Below are 18,462 nucleotides of genomic sequence, written 5' to 3' on the forward strand. Positions count from 1 at the left end.
CTAAGGCTTAAAGAGATCATGGGACTTGCCTTTACCAACGTTCTGGAGATCACGCTGACTGAGTGTCAAACTCCACGTTTTCTCCCTTCCCATAGATTTTCAATAACTATGTTAAATACAATCATAGTACTCCAATTTTTAACTAGTTATCATAGCCATGTTTTCTGAGCATAACTAGCATCCATTTCAATCACTCATGTGAATGTATTAAATAATAAATTACTGTTCATAGAAGGAAAAGTAAATTTTACCATTATCCTGAATTATTGCTTTTACATACACAATTAATCTGCATATTCCAATGTAGATGTAAAGAATTTTAAAAATGTAAAATATGGGAATTCCCTGGCGGTCCAGTGGTTAAGACTCCACGCTTTCACTGCCGTGGGCCTGGGTTCAATCCCTGGTCTGGGAATTAAGATGCCACAAACCGTGTGGCGTGGCCAATAAATAAATAAATAATAAAAATGTAAAATATGTTTTTTAAAAAAATCCTAAGACTGAAGAAACAGGACACTTAGTACTTTGCTTGAAGCACAGTTATGTACCCATTAGAAATGCTCGTTAGGTAAATGTGATACCTATGCATGGCAAATGGAAATTCACACACTATGTGGAGGTGATTTCCCCCCACAACCCCCAGATTTCTATTGGGTCTTCTAAGTTCGCTAAGCACATTAGAATCCCTCTGCTCATATTGGTATAACAAACTATCCCATTTGTATATACATTCATTATGAGAAGGCACAGTGATAATTAGCATACATTTGCCTTTAAAGTAGCAAGACTATTGGATATTCTCTCGTGCAAATAACATTTCAAGTTCAGACATTACATAGAGGCATTTCCCAGGCATAGGTCGCCTCCTTATAAATTATTTGAGGAGGCACTTTAAAGGAAAAAATATGTTTGGCCCAGGAAATTACATTTAAGTAAAAGGACTTTTTAAAATAAGTATTAACAAAAAATAAATAAATAAAAATAAATAAATAAAAATAGAAAATAAAATAAGCATTAACAAATTAGCAGGGAATGCATCATTCCCATCTTACACTCTCAAGCACTTACTACGGATGGACCTACAAATCACATTATCATCACTTTCCATACCTTCATCAAATGTCATAGCAACAGCTGTCCTAGTAACTCTGAGGATGCCTTAGGCTAAAGGAGACATCTGTTTGCTGACAATCTCAGATCAAATGACAAATGGGAGACAAAGATGTCAGTGCTTGGCAAGGTCAGAGGCCTTACCTATTTGTGAGTTTCAGTGATAGACACAGGAGTTTTTCTTCATTTGATGGACAGACAGGAAAATGACTAACGTAAAAGCAGTTAATGATGATGCTAATTCTTCTTCAATCAAAATTAAGTATGGTTTGGAAGGAAGACTGTTCTTTTGTGATGGACAGGTGTTTGCTCACACTTCTTTCACTTTGTGTTGACTTTCCTTGTACTTCCAAAGTAGTCTGAACAATGTAGAATTGGGGACAACAGATTTCATTTATTTTGAGATTTAAAGAGTTGCCTTTTTATTCTAATTTTAAAAGGCTTACTTAAAATATGTTAGTTTGTTCAAACTAAGGAAAAACAATATTTTTATAGTTTTTAGTCCCTGAATGTGAACACTTTTTAAAGTGAAGATAGTAAATGTAAATATCAAGCACTTTAATTTCCTAGTACTTTTTATCAAATTTTTAAAAATGCAGTTGAGAGTTTGTTTTCTATACCAAATCATCTTGAAGAATATTGTGCTATTTCTTATATTGTTTCCTCCCAAAATGGCAGAAACAGATGCTGTGCAAAGGAAACGTTCTCAATTCTCAAAGGAAGATGCCAGAAGCTCTTACACATGGAGTTTCGATTTAGTTAGGTTTTATCAAGCCAGCTTGAGATGCCAGCCTTTAGTGAGAGAGTCTTGATGATAAAGAAAGATTACATAGAGTTTTTGTAGAGACGTGTTTTATCTTTGATAATCCCTGTTATTTTTTGCAATATTTCTTGGCTATTTTATGCTTCATTTAAACATGTTTCTATGTTCCTTCATTGTTTCCTTTTTTTTTATGTTTTTTTTTCTTGAGTCTCATGCAATCAATTTCATTTAATGGCTTATTGGTACCATTAAACATTCATTAATTTTGACATCTAAATAGAGATTCCAATGAGTTTAATGTGTGCAGAGGAACTTGTCAATTAGATGCACATGAAAATTAGTCCCTTTAAGAACACATTTTAGTCCTTTAATTAGCAACATTTATCTATGTATACAATTCATAAAATCACTAATATATGGGAAAAATGCCAAAATAACTTTTTAAAAATAAGAACAAATTTTTTCTATATATTTCTTCCTTTCCAGCTGTTCTCTTTAGAACCATTTTTTGTTTAGATTTTCCTCACTTTTACTTGCTTTACTATTTAAAAAAGTTTTTTGCTTTCTATTTTATTCAATACATAATAGTCATAATATTATACAACCTTATCTTCTCAGTAATAGGGTAAGGTTAAATTTTGAGGCTCAGTTCAAAATCAATCTGATGCACAATTTTTGATAGATTAATAATATTGGTTCATTCATTTCAACATTCAGTATGAAATTAGTTAGTTTCCACTAAACCCCAAGTACAATACTAGAATCTGGCAACAGGAGCAAGCATGGGGAACAAAACTACCCATGATGATCTCAACATTTAATTGAAGAATCATATACTTCAACAATATTAATATTTCTTTTTATAATGTGATAATCGAGTGAGTATAAAATGGTCAAAGTAAATTCACTTTGATTAAATGGTTTAGGAAAAATTCATTTGTGTTCCCTCTTAAATACTTTGCTCTTTCTCTGTGTGATATACTAACTCATTCTCTTTCACTTTACAACTCTGTTTAAGAAATTAATAAAATATTTGAATTGTATTGCTTTTAACCAAGACTTCTTATGGCCTTGTTTCATTGAGTTAGATGCCCTGTGTTTCTTCAATTATTTTTCCAATGACAACAAAAAATCATGTAGTATTAGGTGCCTAGATCTACATACACTCATTCAAATTCTTAAAATGTGAGGCACAAGTTTTAATGAAAAAGTCAAGGTGTTTACTGACTAATTTAAAATATAGTAAAACTTTTACTTCTCTATTTTGTACGTAAGACTGCTACCAATACTGCCTATAATTTACTAGTTTCTTTTAGAAGAATTTCTTAATTGAAGTATAGTTGATTTACAATGTTGTGTTAGTTTCAGGTATATAGAAAAGTGATTCAGTTATATATATAGATAGATATAGATATAGATGTAGATATATATATATAACTATATATAAATATATAAATATATATATATATATATACATATATACATATATACATATATAGGTTATTACAGAATATTGAGTATAGCTCCCTGTGCTACACAGTAGGTCCTTGTTGTTTATCTATTTTATATATAGTAGCGTGCATCTATTAATCCCAAATTCCCAATTTATGCCCCCCTCTTTCTCCTTTGGTAGCCATAAGTCTGTTTTCTATGTCTGTGAGTCTATTTCTGTTTTGTAAATAAGTTCATTTGTATCATTACACATATAAGCATTATCATATGATATTTGTCTTTCTCTGTCTGACTTATTTCACTTAGTATGATAATCTCTAGGTCCATCCATGATCCTGCAAATGTCATTATTTCATTCTTTCTTATGGCTGAGTGATATTTCATTGTAAATACACACCATATCTTCTTTATCCAATCATCTGTCGATGGACATTTAGGTTGCTTCCATGTCTTGGCTGCTGTAACTTCTTTTACAAGAATTTGTACCAATCTTCTTCACCTTCCACCATTCATGTAGATTTTTTCTCACCCACAGCAAGACCTTTGACTAGTCTGTGTTGCTTTCTTAATGTAACAACAAAGACCTCCATACATGAGAGAAAATTTGGGGAAATATTGTCTGTCAATGGTCAAATGTAGCCCTGTGGGGTTTAACCAATCCCTGTTTCCAGGTTGTTTATGCATGATCTCTGAGTGACCCAGGCAGGAAGTAGAATGAAGCACACATTTGACTCAAGGTGCTGTCAAGTTTTACCTACATGAAGCAGAGTTGTTTGCTTCAGCAGTGATGGAGTGAGAGGTGAGGTCACAAAGATTTGAAATCGTACATATGAAATGTGATAAGATATTCTGTAGTCACTCAAAGAGAAAAAGGCAAAAGAGAAAAGACACAGAACAAGCAATTCCAGTAAACTAATAAGATGACATTAAATAATTAGATGGTAGATTTAACCACAAATATGTTAGTATTTAGTTTACATGTAAATGGTCTAAATACTGCAATGAACAGCAAACATTGTCAGACTAGAGAAAAACAAGGCAAAACAAGACAAAACAAGACAACCATTTTGTTTACAAGAGACAGCTATTTAATATAAGAATGCAGAACTTTTGGAATCATAAGGACTGAAAAAAATGTAGTATACAAACATAAAAATAAAGTGACATATCTCTAATCACTTTAGATAAAAGATAATTTAAGGCAAAAAAGTATTATTAGGGCTTCCCTGGTGGCGCAGTGGTTGGGGGTCCGCCTGCTGGTGTAGGGGACATGGGTTTGTGCCCCGGTCCGGGAAGATCCCACATGCCATGGAGCAGCTGGGCCCGTGAGCCATGGTCGCTGAGCCTGTGCATCCAGAGCCTGTGCTCTGCAAGGGGAGAGGCCACAACAGTGAGAGGCCCACGTACTGCAAAAAAAAAAAAAAAAAGTATTATTAGAGAGAAAGAAGATATGTCATAAGGCTGAAGGGTCAACTCAACCAGTATAATTAGTATGTACATAATAATACATATCCAATATAGATAAAGACCAAAATAGAATAACTTCAAGAAGTAGGAAAATCCATATTGATAGTGAGGGATTTTATCACACCTACCTCAGTAATTGATAAAGCAATCAGATTTGTAAGATTATGGGATGTTAGAATGATACTATTAACACGTTAGACATGAACAGATTATTTAGTTCTACTCAGAGATGTGCAGTTTTCAAGATCACCTGGATCATTTGACAAAACTGGCTATATTCTGAGCCCTCAAGAAAATTTTACCCAAGGTTAATAAGAAGTGGTTGGGACTTCCTTCTCTGGAGTCGTTGGTTGAGCATGAGGAGTGTTGTAATCTTCCCATTTCCATTTTCAAGTAGGTGGCACATCTTAAAGCATCTTTGCATTCTTTTCAGTGGTTGTTCTCTTACAAGAAATTCTGACCCTTTATCTGTTTACAAATAGAAATATCTATTAGCAAACTTCAATCAAGATCAAATGAAAAATATTAAAATAATTTTATTAAGTCTATAAATACACATAGAGAATCTCTCCAAATAAAAACATCTCCACTTGAAACAATCTTCACACACTTTAAAGCAGCATTGCTTGCCAGTAATTAAATATCTTTTCTAGCTCATTGTTTCCTTACAAGCGATTCTTATCTCTTCACTGTTATAGAAATGGAAATTTCAATTTCTCAGAATCATGGAAAAATGAATGTAATTAAAAAATATACCCATGAAATGTAAGCTACCAACACAGTCTATGTTAAAAATACCTAAACATTTGTAAGCAAAGGTTAAATACTATTATGATAATATGGTTGAAACATTCAAAGAAATAACTGTGTTTAAATCTTCAGCAAACATTTTCAGAGGAGGAATTGTGTGAACCAGAATGGTGCATGCCATATTTCTACTTTCCCTGTTTGGGAAATAAAGTGAAATGATAAAATAATAAAATAAAATTAATCTATATGGCATTAAAAACTACAACGTAAATCACCAGCACTCCTCAAATGGTAAATTTAACAAAATCACTTTCAGATATCTAGATTTATTTTTGCTAACTATAATGCTTATGAAGCTGGACTGAAAAAAATTAACCTACCCACATATTATACTATTATATATTTATCCATACCTATTCTCAATTTCCTGCTCAGCAAAGTAAAATTATTGCAAAAACATTGCAGTTCTTTTACTGTGGCTGCTCTTTAATAAGTACAATTTCAAAAACCAACCTCACACTTTCCTAAATACTTACATACACACACAAACACACACACTTATTCACATAACTTAGAAGGAACAGTAAAATAAAAGGGAAAAATATCCTTAGATAAGTAAGTCATCAGTGTTTTTAATAAGGATGAAAGAGGGCATTTTGAAAATAAAGAATAACCATTGGACAATAATAACAGTTAATTTTTTTAAAAAAGGAAAATGACTGGAAGATAAGATTGAGGAAACAATATAGAAAGTATAATAAAAAAGACCAAAAAGATCAAATGAGAAGGAATATACTATAATTTTAAAGAATCAGTCCACTAGTTCCCAAAACTCAAATTGCAGATTCACCAAAAGAATAGAGAAAATAGAGGTGAAGAAATTATCAAATCAGTAAGTCTAGGAAATTTCTGAAAATTGAAGGACATGAATTGTCTGACTGCTAAGGTCACCTAGTTCTCAGTCAATTAATGAAAATAGATTTATAATAAGGCCATCATTCCCAACTTCAGTTCAATGGGATCAAAGATAATCCCTAAAGGCTTCCAGAGAAAATATTAACATAACTAAATATCAATATTTCAAAAGCAAAATTTGAAACTAGATATAAGGGAAATAATACCTTCAAAAGAACACATCTTACTGAAGAAAAGGATTTCCCAACACCGATTCTATAGTCAGTCAGTTAAGCATGAGTCTACAATAAATATAATTTCATACATGCACTTCCTCAAATTTTCACCTTTATTCTCAAGATGTCCTCCATCCAAAAAAAGGAGCAAACCAAGGATCAGGAAGATACGAGATCCATTTAATGGAGAATTTTACATACAAGAAGGAAGAAAATGTCCATGTGTCTGAAATTATTTAAAAGTGATGAGTGCAAGGAGGTGATTTAATGGAAAGTGAATAAAAGTTAAACAAATAAAATTATTAGACCATTATTAACTCCAGGAAACACAAAGGGATGCAAGAGACATGTGATCTTAGAATACCACCTGTCTTTTTAATTTTTTTAACATGTTATTGTAGTATAATTGCTTTACAGTGGTGTGTGAGTTTCTGCTGTATAACAGAGTGAATCAGCTATATGTATACGTCTATCCCCATATCCCCTCCCTCTTGCATCTCCCTCCCACCCTCCCTTTCCCCAAGCACCGAGCTGATCTCCCTATGCTATGCGGCTGCTTCCCACTAGCTATCTATTTTACATTTGGTAGTGTATATATGTCCATGCCACTCTCTCACTTCGTCTCAGCTTACCCTTCCCCCTCCCTGTGTCCTTAAGTCCATTCTCTACATCTGCATCTTTATTCCTGTCCTGCCCTTAGGTTCTTCAGAACCATTTTTTCTTTTTAGATTCCTTATATATATGTTAGCATAGGTATTTGTTATTCTCTTTCTGACTTACTTCACTCTGTATGACAGACTCTAAGTCCATCCACCTCACTACAAATAACTCAATTTCATTTCTTTTTATGGCTGAGTAATATTCCATTGTATATATGTGCCACATCTTCTTTATCCATTCATCTGTTGATGGATATTTAGGTTGCTTCCATGTCCTGGCTATTGTAAATAGAGTTGCAATGAACATTGTGGTACATGAATCTTTTTGAATTATGGTTTTCTCAGGGTATATGCCCAGTAGTGGGATTGCTGGGTCACATGGTAGTTCTATTTTTAGTTTTTAAAGGAACCTCCATACTGTTCTCCATAGAGGCTGTATCAATTTACATTCCCACCAACAGTGCAAGAGGGTTCCCTTTTCTCCACACGCTCTCCAGCATTTATTCTTTGTAGTTTTTTAATTATGGCCATTCTGACTGGTGTGAGGGGATACATCATTGTAATTTTGATTTTCATCTCTCTAATGATTAGTGATATTGAGCATCCTTTCATGTGTTTGTTAGCAGTCTGTATATCTTCTTTGGAGAAATGTCTGTTTAGGTCTTCTGCCCAATTTTGGATTGGGTTGTTTGTTTTTTTGATATTGAGCTGCATGATCTGCTTGTAAATTTTGGAGATTAATCCTTTGTCAGTTGCTTCATTTGCAAATATTTTCTCCCATTCTGAGGGTTGTCTTTTTGTCTTGTTTATGGTTTCCTTTGCTGTGCAAAAGCTTTTAAGTTTCGTTAGGTCCCATTGTGTATTTTTGGTTTTATTTCCATTTCTCTAGGAGGTGGGTCAAAAAGGACCTTGCTGTGATTTATGTCATAGAGAGTACCACCTGTCTTACCTGAGATGATGCATAACTAGTCAATATGTAAACACCACATATTGTCTGGTCAAAATTAAGAAAACCGGTTTGGATGATGGAGAAGAGAAAGTGCGTTATTTGTGTCGTTGATGTGGCGGAGCCAAATTCTCACTTTCCATAATTTGAAATCATTGTCAGGTCAAAACCTGAAAAATCAAGAACTACTGGTACACAAATGATATTGAGGTATGGAGTTAAGTGCTTGACACAGATTAGAAAATTTTTCAAAGAAATTAATTCTGTGAGCTGGTACAAACTGGGAGGAGAGAGGACTGACTTTTCTTTCCATAATCATCTAAAATAATTTGAATTTTAATGTTCTGTGCCAATGTATCTACTTAAAATATAACAACAACTAACTATAGAGAAAATAGGGGAAGGTTGTAGCATATTTAAGGAAAATTTAGTAAAATAATTGAGTGTATAAGTGTATACAAAAATACTGTTCTTTTATGTGTGATAGCAAAGACCAATTGAGGGGCATGAGGATAAAAGTAATCTCAACAACACAAAAATTGAAATAAAACAAACAGTCTAGATATTTAGAAATATGGTTAGAGACATATGTAGACCTTGTATTAAAAAATACCCCCTTCACATCTATATAAAAATACTGTAACCATAATTTGGAAATATTAAGAAAAAATTAAAAATTTGGACGGCTATACCAAATAATACTCTGATCGCCATAGGACACTTTTCTTTCAGTGCTACAGAGAAACCATACACATACCACACCACACAAACACAAGAAACTGGAAATATGTCCATAGTTTTAACAATGGCCATCTGTAACTGGAAAAGTAATAGGTACTTCTTGTTCCATTAATCATATTCTACATTTTGTCATCTCTGTTGTATTTTTATGTGTGATACTATAAACCATGAGAAAATTAAAGTGATTTCTATTACTATAATGTGTTCATATCTGTTTTTCCGTGGTGTTGATGTCTCCTATACAATTAAAAGTCAGCTCTAAAGCAGCTTATATTTCTGTTTCTTAACTGAAAAAAGCGTAAATTCTAGTGTAAAAGGAGCATCTTGACAATGCAAAAGCAAAAGCAGAAGTACATCTTCAATGCATGCCTGTAGGAAAGACTGCTGTGAGTTCTACCTAAAAAGATAATTTAAAATACAGTTGACATCAAAATACCATTGTATTTGCTTGATTCACTGTTTCTTGTTGATTGAAAAATCTTTTTTCATTTTTCCATTTGGTTCCATAACAAGGAATATATGTGAATAGTTATACTTTTTACAGTCAATGGCCATAAAAATTATGGCATTCCTTTGTGTGAGGTGAAAGTATAAGCTATTTACTGATTTGTTGCTTATTATTTTTGTATTCATTGCTTAATATGTGGATTGCTTGATCCATTTGCAATTACTTTCCATATATGTCATTTCTATTACCTAGCATAATGCAACCATCACAAAATGTCATTTCAGATGATAAAGTTAAGAGTAGGCTACCAAAATAAATATACATGAACTTATGAAGAACACAAATAATGGATTTTCAGATGTAAATTTGGATGCTAGCAGTAGAATCCTCAAACGGTTTATTTGTGGCCTCTTTGTGTGTGTGTGTGTGTCCTAAAAGGTAAATATATCAGAAGACGTTTGACATGACCATGGATATCAGTCTTAAAATAACATCTAAATCTAGGCATTAGATTCATCAAACAAATAACATACACTAAAATTTGATCATTTTTCAAATATGTGTTACTGTTTTCTCCTTATCTGGCAATTTGATTCCTTTGACAGTTACTGATTACCCACTACATATAAAGCATCATACTGAGGATTGTGTAAGTACACATAGATCACTGAGGCCCAGCTTGTAGCTGCCAATAACTCACAGTCTATTTGGTAACCATGATGAATGTAAAAACAATTATAATTCTAAAAAGGTATAGGTTTAGTGTGGAAAAGAACCACAAAATACAATGAGGAAGTAGTAGAAAGAGAAGAATTCATACCAGAGAATCTGGGTAACCTGTGGAATTTTGATTGAGGCTGAAGTCCTCCAAAATATGTAAGATTTTATAAAAATCTGGATTTGGTGATGCTAGATGCTCAAGCAGATGGAGTGTGAATAACCAAAGTCATGGTGATTATGGAGATTAAGTCTTTTATGGAGAATGGTAAGAAAATGATACATTCAGTACCTTGGTAACTAACCATCTGTACTTGATTTGAAGCTTGGGTAGCATGCTGAAATCATACTCTTTTGGATGTAATAAGCTATATATACTATAGAAAATTTGCAAGTACGTATAGTTGAATTCTGGCTCTGCCACTTAAGAGCAATTTGGACTTGGATCAGTCATTTAACCTTTATGAATTTGATTTATTTCTCCTGTAAAATGGGGATAATAGTCCCAACTGGCAGGTGAAAGAATAAAAGGTACAGTATGTAAGGTATCAAACATGATAATAGAACCCTAGAATATATTCAATATATGAAAGCTATTATTTTGACCACTTTACGTGTGAGGAAAGTTTGAAGTTCTTAATGGTTAAGTGACTAACCCAAGGCTGAGGCTGGTGAATGGGGAAGCCAGGCCACTCTAATGAGAGTCATTATAGGTCTCCATGTGCTTTCTTTCAGGAAGATCACCTCATGAATTCTCTCGGTGTGTGCAATAGTTTGAAATGTTGACCTCACCCGTGCCCATACTTTGTTCTGTCTTTCTGAATTCCTGCAACACACCCCTTGGTGCTTGATCTTCTCTGATGACAATGCCTCAGTGTTATATGGGATTAGAATTTCGGTCAGGGTGGAGAGTGGGGCAATGCAGCCTTGGATTGAATTCCTTCACATCCAAGACCTCTGGATCCTCCTACTCTGAAATCATTTTACAAAGGAGGGGCGATTGGTGTTAAGAATGAGACATGGTAATTACAGTTGTCTTAGAGTAAAGAAAGTAAAGAAAATACTACCCTTTGCCACCATGAACAATGTATGTAAACCTATAGAAGTTCTCATGCAAAAGATTTAAGACAACTCGCTTCTAATCTCCAATTTAGAAACATAGACATTTTATAAACTACTTGTTCTATTCATAACCCACATCAAACAAGCCTTCAGTTAAATATATCAAAACATATGTTTGTACATATATATGTAAATGATAAAGATATCTTTGTACTTTTCTATTAAAATTATACATTTAAAATGTTATAAACTATGGAAGTGACAGAGGGAAGTTCTGTATATTTATAAACCATTAGATTGTCCACATTTCCTTTATAATATTTCTTTTTCTCAACAGTAAAATTTTTAGTAGCAGTGTATATCTTATTTGGAATATAATCTGTTATCAATACCAGAGATCTTTGCCCGATGTCTCTTTCTAGATTGTTTCAGTTGTTCGGTATAGTATAAGTAAACCACATTTCTCTAAATCAAATATGGATATTCTAGAAGGCTCTTGTTCAGTAAACAGTATACTCTTTCCTTCTCGGGGGCTGTGCTTTTTGAAAATTAACTTTTAAGTACCTATAATCAAAAAGACATGTTGGGCTGCAAAGATCCTTCGAATATTGAAGGGAAGTGATAATGTGCTCTTAATAATCCCATCCATTGAGGTGAAGTATACGAGGTCCAAACCTCTCCCAACTAAAAGGCTCACAGACTGAGGCTGGGGGGTCCTTTCTAGTCTGGCACATCTCTTAGCCGAGCAGGTAAACTGAGTTATGCAGGGCAAACTGTGGGAAGTAGGATCTGATGCTTCCGTTTCTGTGCATTGGTTCAGAAATCTGCCTCTGGATGTCATGATTGAGGGGAGCTCCTGGGTGCTGTTTACTGGAAGTTTGAACTCCGGTTAATAAACTCTTCTAGCTGACAATACTGCTCTCATTTGCCCCGTGCTGAGCTGAGAGAAAATTTTAAAGTGCCTCAAGCAAGCAGGTAGCAAGTGGACGTTCAGCTTTAATTCCCATTGGTGAGCCCCACGTGGCAGCCCTGTTCTGAATACCAATCACGAGGATTAAAGAACAAAAAACAGAGCTCCCCTCCGAGGTGAAAGGAAAGTGATTTAAGAAAATACGGACACTGAAAATACTCAAATATCTTCAATATGTCATTTTCACATGGTGAAGCTGTAATCACTCTGCAAACTCCAAGACAGCTGTCTGTTTGCTCAGATTTCCCACCTTTGTCTCTCTCAAAACAAGACTGACCTGAACTTATAGTAAATGTGTTCAAAAATGGTATGATTTCAGAAAAATCTTCAAAATAAGTGACTCACCAACAGAGGGTCAATGCAATGCCCAAGAACTTTACAAGCTTAAAGCCCTAAAAATGCAAATCACCAGGGCAGGGACAGCAACAGACATTTTAGCATGTGTGCTTCCATGTAGATGTACCATGTCCAGTGTCACCTGCGTGCAGAGGCTCAGAGAAGGCTTGAGGGGGCACTGGGAGGGGCGAAGAGCATGGGAGGCAAAGCTAGGTGAACCATTAAAAAATATGTCCTCCTAGCTTATTTTTCCTCTAGAGCATGGTTATTGGACACTTGGATGTGATTCCAAATTGAGAAGGGAAGTGGTTGTGAGATGCACAGCAGACTTCAAATACAGTGCAAAACATTGGAAGCAAAATCTCTCACTGATAATTTTCTATTGATGACATATTGAAATGAAACTATTTTAGATACATTGGGTTAAATTAAACATATCATTAGACTTAATTTTGCTTGTTTCTTTTTCTTTGTTTAATGTGGCTTCTAGAAAATTTAAAATCTCCTGTGTGGTTTGCATTGTATTTCTACTGCATGGCGGTGCTCTGGGGGGCAATGGAAATGCTCTGAGGGGAACAGAGGTCAGTCTTTTCCTCTCAATGGCCATCACCATACTTATGGTACTTATGTCTAAAGAAGGGTTTATAAAGAAAAGTAGATAGTATCAGGTGAGGCAGCCAGAACAAGGAAAAGCATGGGACATCCCTTGAGAAGGAGAATTAGAAGATTATCTTTTGAGGAATGAGGTTTACAACAGAAAGGCTGGCCTCAGTTGGCTGGACATCCTACCAAAGTGTGGAGGAACCCCTGCAGGTTGAGTATTCAGGACACCGGGCAATCCACACTGACAACTATGAGAGCTAGTTTGCTCTGACTGTCCATGTCTGTGACCAGTGCAGCTCCTCCAGAGGGAGGGTGGGGAGAAGTGGGTCAGTGTGATAGGTAGCCCACACCTAAATCTAAAAGTGAGCTTACAATTATTAACTTAAATATACATAATGCATAGTAGGGGGCAGTGTTCTCTGATTAACATATTTGCCTCAGAGTTTATATATGTATATGTATATGTATATGTATATGTATATGTGTATGTGTATGTGTATATATATATATATATATACATATATATATATATATATATATATATATATATATATATATATATATATATATATAAAGATTTAGTTTGGAAAAGAGATTTACGTACTCACACAGACTAATGACAGAGTCTGGAGCTCAGATTGAATCTTGTGGTCAGTCACTTTTTGCCTGCTGAGTTATGTATCAGCTTTTGTGGAGAAAAATGTGTTTGACGGCCCAGTCTGGGACTGGAAACATTATACCCAGGGGGCCTGAGGACACTGACATTCTCACAGCCACTTCTTTTTCTGCATTACTGGATGTTACCTGCCCCCAAGAAAAAAGTGCAAGGGGAGTGTTCATTTCTCTAGAGAGGACACCAAGACAGGAAGACCAGCTAAACTAATACTTCATATTCATACTCTAATCTTTTGAGATCCTCTCTCTACCATGCTACCAAAACTGTCATTCTGTTTCTATTTTCTCCCTGATTAAAAACAATTAATGTCCTTCTATCATAGTCAAGATTAGCAGAGCAGAGCAGGAATGTTTTTGTTATGAGCTAGTCTCCACCTACCTCACCAAACTCAATCCCTGTTCCTTCTCTAATAGCTTTGTAACCCACCAAATTTCCCCAAGTGCTTAGCTCTTTCAAGCTTCTGTGTCTCTGCAAATGATGCAATGTTCTACTTCCATGCATTTCTTCCTTCCTCACCACATTTGACTTAGCTAACTTCTGTGAACTGGGATGCCCACTCTTCCAGGAAGCTCTCTCTGAGCTCCACTGTCAGTCACCCCAGGCTTGGATAGGTATCCCATTTGCTTCTCCAGGATCATATAGATGTTGTCATTATTGAATTAGCCACCAGCATGTCAGATACATCTCTTTAGATATTTTTCTATCGTAAGTGGCTCCCAGATCCTAGAGTTAAAACATTATTGTTCAGGATTGTATTTTCATCTCCTAGCACAGAACCCCATATGTAGTAAGTGCTCAGTAAAAGTTTACTGAGAAGAAGAAATTTAAAGGAATGTGGAAATGCTCTTCCCGGTAAACTCTCAACAGGCGTTTGAATCAGACCAAGTGACATATATATTTGTTATGGACTTGCCAATCTGAAGCATGTTATTCTGATTTCCAAGCATTGTTCTTAACAAAAATGGTAACTCATTGTCTGTGAAGAAAAGACTATAAACAAAATGGTGGATCTCAGAATGACACATGTATGTAGAGAACTAAATATACAAATGGACCCTGATATACGAAACGATCATAAAATAGCTCTGAGTGTAGGAATATATGAATCACACTATGTCGTCCTTAAATGGCACTGCCTTGGCAGAGAAATGTCGTGAAGTAAGTTGTGTAATAAATGGAAAAAAACTATGAACTCAAGTTTAGCCCTCTGATTTTAGCTCCTGACAAATCTACTGAACTTCTGTTTCCCATTTACTTTAGCTTGTTTCTCTCTTCAGTTTCCATTGGAGCTACCCTTCTCTCAATATAGATCCATATGGTGCTGTCTTTAAGAAAGCCTGGATAACTCAGAGCAGCCAAGTGGCTTTCCTCCCAGACTCTGTAGTCCGCTTAATACCTCGTGCATACCCACCAGATGCTTCCTCTTAGCTTCAAGAGGGTTGCTGAGAGGGAAATTCTTCAACTACTGTCTTATGTAACAACTGGCCATCTGTCCTGCCATTGCTCCAACAGGCTAAAGATTCCGGTTCCAGAAATTTTACATGCACAACATGCACGTTCAGTAAAGGTTTCAAAGATGTTTAGATTAACCACATTCTGCTGAATGCTGTTTACTAAAGATGTTTTGAGATTTAGTGATCAAATCACAAGTAGAAAGCACAAAAAACGGTGCTGTCATTCATCCATACATGCAGCCAGATATATACTAATGAGTTCCTAATACGTAAAATACACACTGTGTGGTTATAAATATTGACACACAATCAGCATACATATGACTACTGTTGGCTCTCGGGCTTGATCGAGAAGATTTTTGTATAAAATTTATTTTTTTCCACTAGCGTATAAGGATTAAAAAAAATACAGATGTGACCATAGACCCATTTTGAAAGAAGGCATGTGTATTATGTTTGAAAGCACCATTAACATAGAAACTAACTCTAAAAATATATCATACTTAATGAAGCAATACACTTCGTCTAACCAGGAATTTGAGATGGAGAGGATAATAATTTGAAATGACTAAGAGGGTGAAACCTGGCACCTCTTGAACTTACTCTATATTAAGTGCTACTCTTATGTAATCCCCAAATACAAGAAAAGTATTGTTTGGCTTATTCTATGGGTGAGAAACCTGAAGTACACAAATAGCAAGTCACTTGACTAGAGTCACAAACTTATCAAGTAAATAGTAGACTCTCAATTAGAACACTGATTTTCAGCATAAATCTCAAACTTCTTTTTTTCTTTTAAACAGCTTTATTTAGGTATTACTGATAGCCAGGAAACTGAAAATATTGAAAGTATAAAATTTGATGTTATAGAATAAATAATCATTTGTAAAAACATCACTATGATAAAAACTGTGAGCATACAAGCCCCCCCCCCAAATTTTGTCATGATAAACATCAGTGACTCTTTCTTGTCTGACATCTTTCACTGGCATAATTGTCTTGAGATCCATCCATGTTGTAGCATGCACCAATAATCTATTATTTTTTTAAATTTCTGGGTATCATTCTATTGTATAGATCTATAACAATTTGTTTATCTATTCACCCTACTGATGGGTATTTGGGTGATTTAGAGTTTTGGGGTATTACAAGAAAATATTTTATGAAATTCAGGTATACAGCTTTGTATGGACATATGTTAATTTTCTCTTCCTGAATTATATAGGAGTGAAATGATGTAATGCCAAATTGCATTCCAAAATGATTGCACCATTTTATATCCACATCTGCTATGTATGAGTGTTCCTGATCCTGCAAATATCACTAAAACAAGGATAGTCAATTTTTAAAATTTAGTCGTTATAATAGACATCTACTTGTATCTTGTTGTGGTTGTAATTTGCATTTCCTTATTATCCAAGATGTTAAGCATCTTTCCATGTGCTTATTTGCTGTCTTTGTAGTTTTCATGAAATGTCTATTCAAACTTTTGCTGATGTATTTAGTTACACATAATTGAATTTTGAAAATTCTGTATGTAATCTGGGTATGAGTTATTTATCAGATGAGATTTGTAGCCTTCTATAATCATGTCCCACAAATTTTCTAATATGGAGTTATCATTTTCATTCAGCTCCAAATCCTTTAAAATTTCTCCTTTGTCTTGTCTGTATTGTCTCATGAGTTATTTAGAAGTATGTTATTTACTTACCAAGTATTTGAGAATTTCCTAGAAATCGTTCTGTTTATATATAATTTAGTTCCACTGTGGTTAGAAGCATGATTTGTATCACTTGAATTATTTTAATGTTTGATCCATCTTGGTAAATGTTTCATGTGTGGTTTAAAAATTATGTATATTTTCTACTGCTGTTTGATGGATAGTTCTAAAATGTTATTTTGGTCAAATTGGTTGATAATTTCATTCAAATCTTCTATATCCTTCCTGATTTTTAGTTGTCCTGTGAAATATTTAAAATAGATATTAAAATATTCACTTGTAATGGTGGATTCATCTCTTCCTCCTTGCATATCCACCCATTTAAACTTTATGCATTCTGAGCTCTATACTCAAGCATTTTGAAGCATAAAGGTTTAGAATGTCCTCTTGACTATCACCTTTATCATTACAAAATGACTTTAGCTCGATGACATTCTTTGTTCTCAAAACTACTCTAATTTTATGGCAAAATTAAATTTTATCTTTTTAAAAAAGATTTGCCATCTTTGCATTTTCCCCCCAAAGTAAAACTGCTCTTGCCTTTGCTTCCTTCCAGTGATTCTGAGGTTGTCTTCCAGATATTAACTAGTCTAGCCAAGATGTTTTCAGTGATTAAGGGCTACAACAGTGAAGGACACTGCAAAGGGAAAAATTAACCAAGGAAACCAAACATGGTTCTGCTTTCTAGACGCTGTTGCCTCTTAAAAGAATCGACTTTCATTAGATGTAGAAAATACATTTCTTGCAAATTATGTGGGCAAATAAATCCCAATGTGTGTAAAATAGTTGAGATCATTTCAAGGCATGTTATTATTATTTTTAATTCAATATAGACATGTTATTTTAAGTATAGTGAAATAAGTTTGACGAATATTTGCACTTTTACACAGAAAACTTCACGTACATTTACTATAAAGGAAAATTTCGTTTTTTGTGTATAAACCATTGTCCTTCTGAATCAAAGATTTAATTTTACCTTTATACACAAAGGGCAATCAACAATGTGTGTTAGATGCTGCATAAAAATTAATATTTTCTCATATTTAATGTATTTAATGGCTCCTCTCCTCCATGTCAGTGTGAAACAATGCTTTAAAGACTCATGATGCAAATAGCTAAATAATAGGAAAAAATTGACATTTTCTAATAAAAAGAATGCTTCTGCTACAAAAAAATGCATGTTCACATGAACTAGGACATTTACTATAAAATTTAACTAATTCTGTGAACCAATTAAGAATATATTTTAATAGCTGTTATGTAGCTGTTTGATTTCCATTTAATGTATCAATGTTTATTTTTATTTTAAATCTTTAAACGATTCTTTCACTGTGCCATTTATTTCTCTTTGCTGTCAGTGTCTAGATTCAGAAGCCCCCTTCCAAGGCTCTCAACAATGTCTCATGTTTCTGAAGTTCTGCCACTTATATTTCTAAGGAGGGTCATGATGAGTGGTAG

This window comes from Mesoplodon mirus (assembly GCF_964341445.2).
Source record: "Mesoplodon mirus genome assembly, chromosome: 17".
Taxonomy (NCBI): domain Eukaryota; kingdom Metazoa; phylum Chordata; class Mammalia; order Artiodactyla; family Ziphiidae; genus Mesoplodon; species Mesoplodon mirus.